The sequence below is a fragment of the Trichosurus vulpecula genome, chromosome 6 (genome assembly GCF_011100635.1).
Source record: "Trichosurus vulpecula isolate mTriVul1 chromosome 6, mTriVul1.pri, whole genome shotgun sequence".
Taxonomy (NCBI): Eukaryota; Metazoa; Chordata; class Mammalia; order Diprotodontia; family Phalangeridae; genus Trichosurus; species Trichosurus vulpecula.
This window is the reverse complement of record NC_050578.1, coordinates 201512071-201526633: the sequence shown is the minus strand read 5'-3', so window position 1 is coordinate 201526633 and position 14563 is coordinate 201512071.

The following is a 14563-nucleotide window of genomic DNA, read 5'->3' as shown; positions in this document are numbered from 1 at the left end:
GTCTCAACTAATCTTCCTATATTTTAACTATTTTCTTGACAGATAGATAAATATACATATATGTGTGTGTGTGTGTGTGTGTGTGTGTGAATACAGACACACACATATACATATACATATATATGTATATATATGCAGACAGTTTTTTTTCATTCCATTTTATTTTTAAAATCCTTTCTATTAGGTTTGCAAGACATCAGGCAAATACATTTTACTAACCTTTGTTTAATGTACTCCATTCCTGGTCAGAAATGTCATTTCTGTGTCTTTGTCCATTGTCCAAACCATTGTCCAAAATCTAAATCCCATTCTCAGATAGAACCTTCCTAGCCAGGTATTTAACCACGTCTTGGATATCTCCAACTATATGTCCTGCTTGAACTTCAAACTCAGTAAGTCTAAAACTGAATGCATCTTCTCCTCCCTAGTTTTTCTATCATTGCAAGCAATATCACTCTCTATGCAATCACCTGAGCTTATAATCTTAATGTTATCTTTGACTTCATTCTCTCTCCCTCAATGCATCTAATACAGTCCTGCCAAGTTTTCTTGATTCTATCTAGCCAATATCTCTCACATCATACCATGCCTTTCTACTTTATGTAAATAAACCACCCGAGCTTAATCCTTCATTTGCTCTTACCAGAATCATTATATAGTAGCCTTCTAAATACTCCCTTCCATGTACTCTATGACCCATCATTCTCCCCCCTCCCATCTCCATGTCTTGATTGATTAAATCTACAATTCATCACTAATTTCCCCTTGTCTAAATCTCTCACTTTTTTTGAGACCCAGCATAGGCATCTCCTCTTCTAGGTTTCCTTCCCTTTGCTGAAACCTTTATAGACTCAGTTTTTTTAGTTGAATGGGACAAAGAGGTGTCCTGGCACACTAAGCAGCATATTCCTTAGAGCTACACTTCAAGACAAAACAGGAATTGTGAATACTTACTGCTATGATTCAAAGGTAGAATTCATAGGAGGTAGCCAAACAATGCTTTCATCAACACTTCTGATAGTGTCCCTTCAACTCTGCACAGACCTTCCTGGTCTGAAAACCAGATTCTCACCCCTGGTTCCTTGTTTCCAACTCACCATATTAATCTAGTCCCTGCCCTGGCCCTGCATTTTGCTTTATACTCATGGTTTGGACTCTACCCTCATTTTCCTTAGGAACAGACTTCCTCTCAAGACTACTGATTGCCCTAATCATAGGCACATGTTGTATCCCCCTGGGGAGTTGGAGTCACATATTTCTCTCATGATAGTTACCTGGGTATTTCCTTTACATTTATCTCATTCTACCCTGTGCCTTAATTATTAATGTATATGGCTAGGTCTCCGGTTTATCACATCTTTGTATCCCCCAGAACTAGCACAGTTTCTTACAATCAGTTAATTACTACACATTTGGTGAATTTAAGTGAACTAAATTTGTTGAATAAGGCTCTATTTATTAGTTAACCATGGGCTCAATATTTTATGGTTTAGAAATCATTATTTTCTTTTAATGATGAGTGAGTCCTCAACATGTAATTAACCATCTTGCTAATAGTTCAGGTGTACAGGTGTTCTCCCATATGTTCCCTACTAAATAGCTCTGTGCCCTTGGGTTTCACTTCACTATTTAGTCTCTAATGGATCAAGAGAATAGTGAACATTCTGAAAAAATCAACACAGGCATTTACACCTCACAGATAAGGTAAACTGTGTGCTCCCCAACTTCACAACCAGAAGCTTCTGAAATTCAAATATAATTTGCATTTGAAATGCTTGTTTCAAAACCTTTTCAGATCGATTACTTCTCATTTCAGCTTTACAACTACCATGTGAGATGGGCTAGGTAAAAATTATAGTTTTCATTTTCCAGATGAAGGAAGTAAAGTGATTTGTAGGTTCCTAGAATTACTTAATTAGGAGCTAGAAGGGAAAACAGAGAATCATCCGGTCTAGCCCATTTTCACAGATGAAGAATTGGGAGCTGAGATCCTGAGAAGCTAACTCTATCTACTTTGTGACTCTATCAAGATAGTAACTCTCTCTAGTTAGCTAAGATTAGAATCAAGGTTTCCTGATGTCCTCTTGCAGTCTTTCCAAAACTCTTTCTACTATACTATGCTTATTTCTGGGTGTTTTAGCTACATAGATTATTTTTCCTGGACCCAATTTCATCAGTTTCTCAGCTCCCCACATGAAGGTCTCCCTCTGTCAATTCTATTTGGCAGCTATTATCCAACTTATTGTCGGATAACCGAGAAGTTGAAGAACTTGCCCAAGGTCACATAGATAGTATATGAAAAATGCAGGACTAAAACCAAAGTCTCCTAATTCTGAGGCTAAATCTCTCTCCACTATGCCAGGCTACCTTTCAATTTCACTACAGGGTTACTTAAATTTATAATTGTATACCCTCTACAAGTCTTACATGGATTGCTCATCATGGTGAACATAATCTTGGACCCTCAGAGGCAATGGCAAAGTGACGTATACCTCTGGAAGCTTATAGCTAGCTAGAAAAACATATCAAGATTTCAACAACAGACTATTTGCTGTACACAAAACAAAACAAAAATAGAAAGGAACCACCTTCCACTTCAGTAATCATAGCAGAAGATTGGAATAAGAAGAATCACAAAGCTTTAGGGCTGCCTAAAACTTGTTTAAAAATCTTTATTCTAACTGTAAAATTTTTATCTGATGATCAATGAGTTAACATACAATTAGAGGAACTCAACCATATCAGTACTGACATTCTTTTTATAAATAAACTTGAAGACTTTTTTTTAGTGTCACTTAAAGACATAGAAGAATGGTTCTTCTTAAAGAGGCAAATTAATATAACCAAGGTTTTGAAGCTTATTTGCATAACATTCTCCTCACGAGTTTTGAAGAAAACCAAGGATTCTAAAAGGTGGAGGAGAGGAAAGAGTAAATTCCGGGTATAGGAGACAACCCATGCAAAGACTTGAAGACAAAAGATGAATGTAATGTGTGAAAACAGCAAGGAGGTTAATTTGGTTGTACCAAAGAAGGTAAAAGAGAGTGTGTATAAAGGCAAGTAATGTATAGTAACAAATGAATAATGTATAGTTATATTGCCAATTTCATTTTTTGTGATATTGTTTAATCTTCATCATATTCAGTGAATCTTTCTCTTTTCATAAAGAAAACATGGATGGTATTTAGGTGAGGATCTTCTGAAGTCTACAAGCCTGTATCTTCTTTTATTTCTTAATACTGAACCATGTGTTCTAGTATTTCTTTTTTCTCTCTCTCTCTTCAAAACTCATCTCAAACACCAACTCCTAGTGCTAGCACCTCCCCTCTGAAATTATATGAATTAATTTTGTAAATATTTATTTTTTACATAATTGCATTAGTTCATGTTGTCTTCTATATAACATGAAGTTCCTTTATAATAGGAGCTTTCATTTTTGTCTTCATATCCCCAGCATCTACAAAAGTTCATGGAGCTCATTTGGCTCAGTACAGCAAAATGCCATCTTAAAGGCAACAAAGTGTCTCATATATACGTATGTCACAATTATTCAAGATTGCTTGATAGATACAATGATAGAAATAAATTTGTTCAATAGTTCTCTGATTATCAACATAAAGCAAGGCATAAATAGGAAAATGGGTAGTTGCTGAAGGTGTTTGCCACTGTCCTAGAGGACTTCTAACGCAGAATTCAAATAAAATATGGATACCCAAAAGATAGTGAGGTACCACAGATGCTATGGTTTGTAATTGAAGTTGTGCTGATTGCTTAAAGCCTCAGAATATAGCAGAGCCTCCCAAATGAGATTTATGATCACCCCAAAATAATTTGGTCTAAAAATCCACATAGGAAAAATTAAGAGGATGAAAAAATGTCTGCTCTTACATAGGTTTAAACAAAAAAGATTTAAAAAATTAGAGGAGGAAAAATTATACCTCTCAAAACTATGGAGAGGGACAGAATTCTTTACTATACAAAGGATAGAGAACATCATGAAAGACAAAATGGAACCTATGACATAAAATTGAAAAGATTTTGCACTAGCAAAGTCAACATAGTTCCCCTCTCCTTCCTCATTCCTTCTCTCTACTTTAGCCATATCATCGCCACATCAGTAGCCAAATAAGAGAAGTACGTATGGATTGGCTCTGTCTGATTTTCTGGTTCTATGTCTAGATTTTCACGCCTAGATTGTAAGCCTGCCTCCCAGCCAATGGCGAGAAGGGATGGGGGCAAGGATCTTTGCGTTAGGGTATCTATACCAATGCATTTTCTTTGTACCTTGCCTCACTCTCTAGTGCAGTACTGAGATGTGATGCCCACCTTGCAAAGTTGTATCCAATAAATTCACTTTGCTTTTAACTAGAGATGCCTCTCCCATTATTTGATTTCTCATCCCACACAGTACCAATATATTTTAACAAAGCCACTCCCCCAAAGATAAATAGTCAAATAATATGAACAAGTAATTTTCCAAAGAAAAACTCAAGCTATGAACAAAAATGAAAATGTTCATGATTGCCAATAATAAAGGAAATTAAAATTAAAGCACTTCTAAGGTTCTCCACTCAGATTGGAAAAGATGACCAAAAAGAAAAAAGGAAAATGGCAATTATTGGAAGGTCTGTGGGAGATCAGGAATACTTATGCCTTTTGCTGAAGTGGCCCAATCATTCCAGAAAACAATTTAGAAACATACCCCAAAGTTACTGAATCATGTACGTCATTTGCCCCAGTTATGCCTCTACCAGGCCCATTCCCCCCAAAAGGACAAAGACAAAGAAAAATGATCCATATGTACAAAATAGTGACACTTTTTCTTACAGAAAAAAACTGATGACAAAGTGAATGTCCATCAATTGGGGAAAGACCAAGCAAATTATGGCATATGGATAAAAAGGAATATTATTATTCTGTAAGAAATACAAATATGATGGATCCAGAAAAAATCTGGAAAGACTCATGAACTGATGCAGAGTGAAGTGAATGGATTCAGGAGAACCATTTATACAATAATCACAATCATGTAAATAAAAACAGTTTTGAAAGACTTCAGAACTGATCAATTCATGACCTATCAAGACTTAGAAAAATGAAGAAGTAGATCGCCAGCCTCTTGGTGGGGAGGCACTGGACTATCAAGTACCAAATATAAAGAAATGGCCAACATGTTGGTGTTTTTTTCTTGATTATACTTCATGGTTATAAGTGAGAGCTTCTATTTTAGGGAAGGTGGGTGGAAGATAGCAATAGAAAGCCATTTTAAAAAACAGAAATAGAAGAAAAGAATATCAGTGAAGCACTGAAATATACATAGAAGAAAACAGAAGAAAGTTTAGAAGAGACATGCAAAAACAGGGCAATTTTGTTTATTTCATGTTAACTTTAGTAATTTTTTAAAAACCATATTGTCTATGTTGTGATATACAGTTATATGTAAGGTCCATTGAGTTAGCCCTTCAGTACATTTATCTTGAAGAAATCCCAAAAATGAATAATGAATTTGAGCCCAGAACTGAATGAGAAAGAAAGTAGGCTGGATTGTATTTCAAAAATTTTATTGTATTATCTATGATCTGAAACCTCTCCCTGACCAAGAAATCTAGCCTTTTAAATCCAATATTCTTCTACTAATTCTCTAACCCGTTGATTATGCAACACCATAAGCTCTAAAGAATAAAAATAGTCAGTGATCCAAAAGTCATTGAAAAGAGGCATTTGCAACAACACAGGGCAGTTGCTGGGGGCACTGGGACTTAGAGACAGATTTCAAACCTCATTTCATATACTTACTGTCTGTGATTCTAGACAAGTCATTTCACCATTGTATTCCTCAGTTTCCTTATTTATAAAAATTAAGGGAATGAACATATGGCTTCTAAGTCCCCTTCTCCTTAACACTCTGTTCTCTCTGCATTTTCAGGACACCACTCTCTTCTGATTTTCCTCCTGATATTTCCCCTTTGTGTCTTCAGAACTTCATTGTCGAATATTTCTCAAACTGTCTTGGACTAACTTCCCCTGAAGCATTTAAGTCCATGGAAACTTAACTCCCTTTTCACTGAACCATTTAAAATCTGCTTTTTCAAAATCTAGAGTTCATGTCAAAGTATTTTCTCTCCTCCAATTTCTTCTCCTCTACAAAAAAATCTAGGCTAAAGCCTTCCACAAAGTTCTCATCATTTCCATTTCAGTAACCAATTCCTTCCTGTGAGAATTAGATTCAAAATAGGACTTTTCTTTATTGACTTCTCTAACTTTTGAAGTATGAAATTTTCATCACGGCAAGTCAAAAAGTTATTAGTTGTTCTGCTTTTGGGAGAGAGTGAGACAGAAGCAGATGGAGAAATAGAGAGACAGAGATAGAGACAGAGAATCAGAGAGTCAGACAGATACAGAGAGAGGCAGAGACAGAGCCACTGAAAGATAGAAAGACAAAGACAGAGAGGAAAAAAAAGAGAGAGACAGAGAGAGTGCTACAACAGATGTAAGGATAATTGAAGTCTCCCATTTCTATTATACGTGAAGACCTCACCCAGAGACCATCCAGGCTGTCCTGGGCTGGAGCCCTGCTTCCCTCTGCTGTTTTGTGGTTTCTGCCGTTCTAGAATTGGTTCAGAGCCATTTTTTATAGGTTTTTGGAGGGACTCGGTACGGAGCTCACGCTAGTTCCTGCTTACCAGCCTCCATCTTGGCTCCCCCCCTCCTCCGGCCACCATATTTTAGGAAGGATTTTGACAATCTGGAGATTATCCACAAGAGGGCAACTAAGATGGTAAAATGTCTGGGAAACATTTATTAGATAATACTTGACGAAGGAACTTTGGTCATTTAGTTTGAAAAAGAGAGCATTTAGCCATGTACGTATGATCCCTGCCTGTCTCCAAATATCTGAATGGCTGCCATAACAAGGAAGAATTAAAGTTGGCCCCAGAGCACAGAGCTAGCTCCGACAGGAGAAAACTGTAGTGATGCACATCTCCGCTGAATATCAGGAAGCGCTTCTTAATTACTGCCACTGTCCAGCAATGGAATAGACTGCTTCATAAAGTAATGAGTTTCCTGTCATTAAAGGTAATTAAGCAGAGATTAAATAATCATTTGTTCAGAATATTGCTGAGGGAATTCATTCAAAATTAGGCTGGTTGATTTCTAAAATCCCTTATAGCTCCAGGATTCTGGGATCTTTCAGGTAATATATTTGTTTTTAAGCATATTGCTTTGCAACATAAACACATGCCTATGGAACATTGCAGATTCTTCTCACTGGAGAGGGCCTGAAATGTGGCTCCCATGTTTGTATTGTATCTGAGGTAGAGTCAAACTCACATCCCGTCCCATCTCCTTAATACCATCTTTCTGTGGTTGTATCCATGGCTTTGCCTCTCCACATTTAGAAGAAACTCACCCATTGCTCTGGGGCTATTTGGCTTGCCCTGAAAGTTGGCTGTGGAACAACTGAGATCTGAGCTCTATCCCCATGGTATATGTTACAGTCAAAATCATTTCACTGCATTACTCTGCATTATCTCTCCCCCCAAATTCAAAATGTGGTTACATGAACATAAAGTCATATTCTTTTCGCTTTCGACTCATATTTGCATGAGTAACCATTTGGAATTTCTCTTGCCAAAAATAAGACCAGGTGTATATAATACTAAAAATCTCTTCCCTTATCCTACCAGGTTGTATAAACTATCATTGCAAATCAATATAACATGGAATTATGTATAACCAAACCATACTGGAAAGTTAATGTGATTCTCCAAAGTGTGGTCTCTTCTAAGCCAATGCAATTTCAGGGTCTGCTAGATCAGATACTGTTATCATTCTGCCTTAAATCTGTTTTCCTTCAACTTTCATCTGATCTGCTGGGAGCAAATACACTCTATTTGCATCCAAGCTGATTGCAGTCTTCCTATTTCATGTTGTTTCGTATTATAAAGAGATGATAAAAGAACTTTGTGGCATATTCAGATGAGGAATGGGATTCAGGGTTGAAGTTGTTGCTGGAAATAATATGACACAGGCAGCAACTTCATCTTAATGCTCTTAAAAGTCATTTTAAGAGTATAGTTTACATTTTCATTGTTAAAAGCCTTTGATTTTCTTTTTGTTCACTCAGTACAGCGGTCCATAAATCACTGCTAATATGGTGTGATTGCATTTCTTGGCATCTCAAGGCCTCCCTGAAGGCATTTTCATAGTTTGGAAGTTAGTAGCCCAGCAATTCTGTGTTGCTTCCTATATTCAAATGATTCTCTGAATAATTACACAACGACCTCAAATAAAGTATTTCAGAAGAATTCTCGTTTTAATATGAGCCAGGTTTTTTCAGGTAGAAACCTTGGCTGCCAAATGTGAAATACAAAAGGTATTTGCCTTGATCTTATTGCCTGGGTAAAAAATATATTGGGAAACAGACTAATTCCCAAAGAAAAGAATATGTCTAACATTTGTTTATTCATTCAACAAGCAGTTATTAAATGCCTAATGTTTAGGTCACTTTATTAAATACTAGGGATGCAAAGATGGATGCAATAGAATCCTTTGTCTTAAGAGAACTTGTGATTTAGGAGGGAAAATATGACATATATGCAATAAGGCTTTTAAAAATTAACTTTACATGAAAAAGAAGGAAAACATATGTCTAAATAGCAGTTTGTATGAAAAAGATCAAGAGGTATGAGTGGACCGGACTCAATACAAGTTAACAGTATGATACAGAAGCTAAGAAAGCTAATGGCATGGCAGGGAGAATTTAAGAGAGACACTGTATCCAAAACTACCAAGGTGTTATATTCCTGCTCCTCTATGCCCCAGCCAAACCATATCTGGAACACTTGGTTTAGTTCTAGGTGCCCTGTTTTAAGAAAGATGTGAATAATCTGGAGAGTGTTCAGAGAAGGGCATCTGGGATAGTGATGGAACTGAGCTTCATATCACGATGAAGACTGGTTTGAAGGAACTAGGAACGTTTAGCCTAGAAAAGAGAAAGCTTAGAATGAACTGGATAACTGTTTTCAAGAATTGAAAAGGTTCTCAAGAAGGCAGTGTCACACAGTGGAAAGAGTACTGGCTCTGGAGTCAGAGAATCTAGGTTCAAATCTTTCTTCTGATACTTACTACCTGTATGACCTTGGCCTAGTCACTTTCCTGGGACTCAATTTTCTCATCTGTAAAATGAGAGTATTGAAGTGGACTTTGAAGTCCCAGTTTTCACTGTGTAATTCTATGAAAAAAGGGGCTAAATTTGTTTTGCTTGGGCCTCAAAAGGCAGAACTGAAAGCAAATGAAGAAGTAGGTGTAAGTTTCAGAGAGCATGATATAAGGAAAAATATTACCAGGTAGAGATATGCAGAAGTGAAAACGGCCTGTTTTGAGAGGTAGTGGTTCCCCAATTTTTGAGGTCTTCAAGATAAGACTGGATGACTTCTCATCTAGTAACTTGTAGAACACATTCTAGTTGGACTGGATGGCCTCTGGGTTGCCTTGAAACTAAAATTCTATATTCCTCTGAAACAAACCAATGACTTTGACACAAATGACTGTGGACAAGTGCATAAAAGGCAGCTAGATCTTTGAGGGCAGGGACTGTCTTTTGCCTCTTTCTGTATCCCCAGTGCTTAATAAGGTACCTGTAACATGCTAAGCATTAACAAATGTTTGCTTGGTTGATTGATAGGCAGAACAGTGGACAGAGCACTGAGCCTAGAGTCAGGAAGACCTGAATTCAACTCCTGCCTCAGACACTTACCAGCTGTGTGACCCTGGGCAAGTCTCTTAACCTCCGTTTGACTCAGTTTCCTCATCTATAAAATGGTAATAACACTGACACTTACCTCCCAGGATTGTTGTGAGGATAAAATGAGAAAACAATTCTAAAGTACTTAGCACATTGTAAATGCTCCCTAAATGTTAGCTATTATTATTATTAGCAATATTATTTTCATTTTCATCATCATTATTATTAAAACATCAAAGAAAAAAGAAAAGGTCTTTTATAGTAACTTTTTGTGCTGGAAAAAAGGACAACAACTAGAAACAAGATTTCTTAGAATATCAGCAACTGAGGTCTGACTGATTAAGTTGTGGTATATAAATATGATGGAGTACTATCATGCAATAAAAAATGAGGAAATAGCAGGGCAGCTAGGTGGCACAGTGAGTAGAGCACTGGCCCTGGAGTCAGGAGTACCTGAGTTTCAAATCCGGCCTCAGATATTTGACACATGTACTAGCTGTGTGACCTTGGGCAAGTCACTTAACCCCAATTGTCCTGCCAAAAAGCAAAAAAAAAATTAGGAAATAGATTATTTCAAAGAGACATGGAAAGAGATTCGATGAACCAATGCAGAGGGAATGAACAGGACCAGGAGAACAATTTGCACTATAACACCAATATCATAACAGTGAACAATTTTGAGGACTTTAATAAACTGATAAAGAATTAAATGAGTGAAACCTGGAGAACAATTTATACAACAATACTGTAAAAAACAACTTTGGAAGCTCTAAAAATCCTGTTCAATGTAATGACTATCCAGAGAACTGATGATGAAACATGCTGTTCATTACATAGAAGTTATCAGTTTAGGGTGCAGAATGATATACATATATATACACATATATGCATGTATAAGATTATATGTATTTACATATATACACATATATATGCATGTGTGTGTACAGCCATTGAGGGAGCTTGGTTTGCCTGAACAAGAAATTTGGAAGGCTTTTTTATTTTTTCCATTGGGGCAGGGGAGGTAGGAGGGAAAGAAAATATATTTCTGTTATTTTTTTAATAGAGAGATGTACTAAGGTAAGAGACGCTGCGTGCACTTTCAGATGTCACTGCATTTGCTCTATTTTCCTTTGGTACAAGAGACCTCTCACAAAGTGGGAGTAAGTAATTTGTAAATACATGTCGAATTTGGAAGTGACTAAAGGAAAAGAAAAGACAAAACATAGATGTTAACAGTGCTTTGAGGGTTTTGTGAGCAGGATAGACATCAGTGTGAAGGGTCTGATTTGAGGGACATTTGACACCCCACTCAGTTAAAAACAATCTCTCTTATTCTACTTATCTGTTTCCTACAATTTTCTAATTGACATCATCCCAAAGGAGTCAAGGCATTCTCCTCCTTGGAATGGGTCACATTTATCTTATTAGCATGTTTTCAGGGATCAGTTTGTCCCATTATCATGTTGTTGGCTAAAAAGAAAGAGCCCGACTCTGGTACATGAGGGGCAAATAATAGCATACAATAGGAGGAAGAGGAGAAAGAGGAGATAGCATTTATGGAGTGATCTAATATTTGCAAAGTGCTTTACATATGTGACTTGATTTGATCATCTGAAATAGATGCTATTATTATCCCTGTTTTACAGATGTGAAAACTGAGTCATGAAGAGGTTAAGTGACTTGCCTAAGGATGACATGGCTAATAATTATCTGAGTCAGGATTCAAAATTAGGTCTTCCTCACCCCAAGTCACTCTATCCACAGTGCTACCTAAATGCCTCTATGTAGATGACAGACAAAGAGGAGATGAGGATCTGGGGTTACCTGAATAGTCAGCTAGATACTGTGGGTACCTAGGTAACCTAAGCTAAGCCTCAGTTTCTTCACCTGTAAAACGAGGGTAACAGTGCCTACCTCGCACAGTTGTTATGAGCTCAAATAAATTAAAGTGTTATATGTTACCAGTCATTATTATAGGCTATGATTTTTGTTATCCTCAAGTAGATAATCAAAACTCTAAAAATTATGAAATTATCTAGCTTCTTAAACTAAAACAAAACCATCTCTGAAATTAGATTTGCTTTTTTTTAGTGGGTGAGGAGAGGAAGAGGGAAAACAGGGAAATTTTGAAATCAGGATCTTACCTTAATCCTTGTCAATACTGATCTGTTGCTCTCCCCTCCCTATCCCCCATTCCTCCCAAAAGCATCAAGCTATGGCACAGGTAGGCCAGCATCCATACTCTGGGAAAGCATCTGTGAGCCCTGTGATACAGTGAATATTTAGTTCTAAATAAGCTTTCAGGAAACAAAACTCTAGGCACTGATCAATAAAAAGAGGAAGAGGGTCAAGTGTAAATTCATCTTGTAAAAGTTAAAGGACAGCACAGAATAGGGCCTGAGTAGTGAATGCCATGATTCAGCCCTGGGCTTCAAGCACCATTGGACACCAGCTTCCCAGGACACCACCTCATCCTCTCAGAACAGCTCCACATCTTGCCTTTGGCCTCAGAACTCTCCCACTTTGCACTCCTTACTAAGCACCTCTGGTCCCTTAACCTCACGTCCAGACCAAAAGCCTCTTGAACTTGTTTGGCCTCGAGCTAGTTAAGTTCCCTGACTTCAAACTTCCACTGTGCTTGAGTTCTACCTTACCTCTCTCCATCACCCCCATTCTGTCATGACCACAATATCTAGTGTCCTTTCCTAGCACCCACTTCCCTTTTGTCCTTCTAAATTCATCTCCAAACACTATAGAACAAAATAGTGTATGAATACAGAAATGTAGAAGTGTTTATTAAGTGCTTACTATGTGCCAAGCACTGTGCTAAACAGTCACAAATACAAAATCAAGATAATCTCTATCCTCCATGACCTTATTATATTCCAATAGGAAAGACAACACATATAGGGAAGTGGAATCCATGGAGGGATGTGTTGATAGAAGTCATAGGGCATGGTAAATTGAATCATATCAGAGTTTATTGACATGTCCTTTCCAGTAAAAAAAAAATAACAGTTTTAATTTGATTATGATGGAGGAGGGAAGGCCAGGGAGGTGTAGTGGCAAGCAAAGTGGGACTTTTTGCTGTTTTTTCTTTTGGAATATTTCTCAGCACTAAGGCAATCAAGTACCTTTGATTGAGTCCTGCATTTTTTTGAATCAAGAGTCTTAGATTGAATCAAGAGTCCTTGATTGAAAACAGTATATATACTCTGATGTTAGCATTTTGCTTTGGGGCTCATTCATTGGAAGAGTGTCCATGTGATTTGGCCAGACAAGACTCTGGGTAGCTCTTAAGGAGTCCCCCAGCTTTGAAAACCCAGATGTTGGTGCTTCTCTCTCTGGTAATCATGTATATATTGCTATGATCAGACAGAAGCCTGTCTGTTGATTTGTGTTATTTTCTCTGTTTGTAATTTCTGTTTGTATTTGCTCTGAAATTCAGGGTGCTGACTTTTTTCCCTTGAACTAAGGGAATTATATATGTATATATACATATATATATGTGTATATATATATATATATATGTGAGTGTGTGTGTATGTGTGTGTGTGTCTGTATGTATATGTATAAATATAAATATATATTTAATTAAAGTAAGATTGTTAACCCCTTAAAGTTGCTTTAGAACCTGTGCTAGCAGCCCTCATGTGTGCTGGTGTTATTGGACTTACTCCTTCACAGTAGCTGCAAGTAACATTGTTGTTATAGGAGAGTAGATATATGGCAGCAGAGTGGATGATAAATTCCAGTGATCTGGAGGCTTCTGGGACAGGTAAGGTGTGTTGCAAGAGCCAGTAGTCTAGAGGAAGTAAAAACAGGCAGAATAGATAGCAAGAGAATGGCCAGAGTGCAACATGAAATGTGACTGTGGTGGTCCACATATGATGTTTAGGCCATGTTTAGGCACTCACCAATCAGCACAGCATAGACTTCAGAGCAGGAGTTTCAGAGCTGAGAGGAGGGTGCAAGAACAGTGCAGACAGAAAGTTCCCTGGGGTCTATATGGGGCAGGACCAGGCAGGGTAGATGGTAGGAAAATTGTTGGCTGGAATCTATTTTCAAGAATTCATTGATAACAAGCAGGAGAATAAAGTCATGGATAATATACCAGGGTAAGGCCATTAAAAGTATAAATAAAAGTAACAAGTCATAAGTTCCTTAAACTGTTCTACACTAATGTTAATTAGGGTAGCCATCCTAAATCCCCCTAGGTCAGGTATAGCCCTCTAGCCTTTGTTCCCTTGGACACAGACAAGAAGGATCTCCTCCTGGGCCCAATTTGGAATTCATCCACCTGAAATGAATTCATTGGCCCATTCTTTAAAATATGCATATACACAAACACACACACATATATACACATATCTATACACACTTGTGCATCTATACACACATGCATACATATGCATATATAGTATTTATATGACTACCTACTTTAATCTATATTTTGTCATATAAAATATATAGCATATATTTACATTATATGTTATATGCAATATTTAATATATACAATCATAGATAGATAGCTAAATGGATGGATAGATAGATAGATAGATAGACAAACATGTTTGTTCTGGTCCTCTCAGAGCCAGGCAGGCTATATTGCCCTTAGGTTTCCAGATATGTACCCTAGGGGTTCCTAACATGTCTCCTCCCTACTGTCAATAGCCTAAACCTCAACAGCTATGTTCACCCCATTTGTTATAGGGGCCAGTGACTGACACTCCCAGTTCTATTTAATCATTTAATGCCAATTAGCTCTTAGAAAGAGATATGACTTCAGAGATATAATGGGAATAAACATACAAA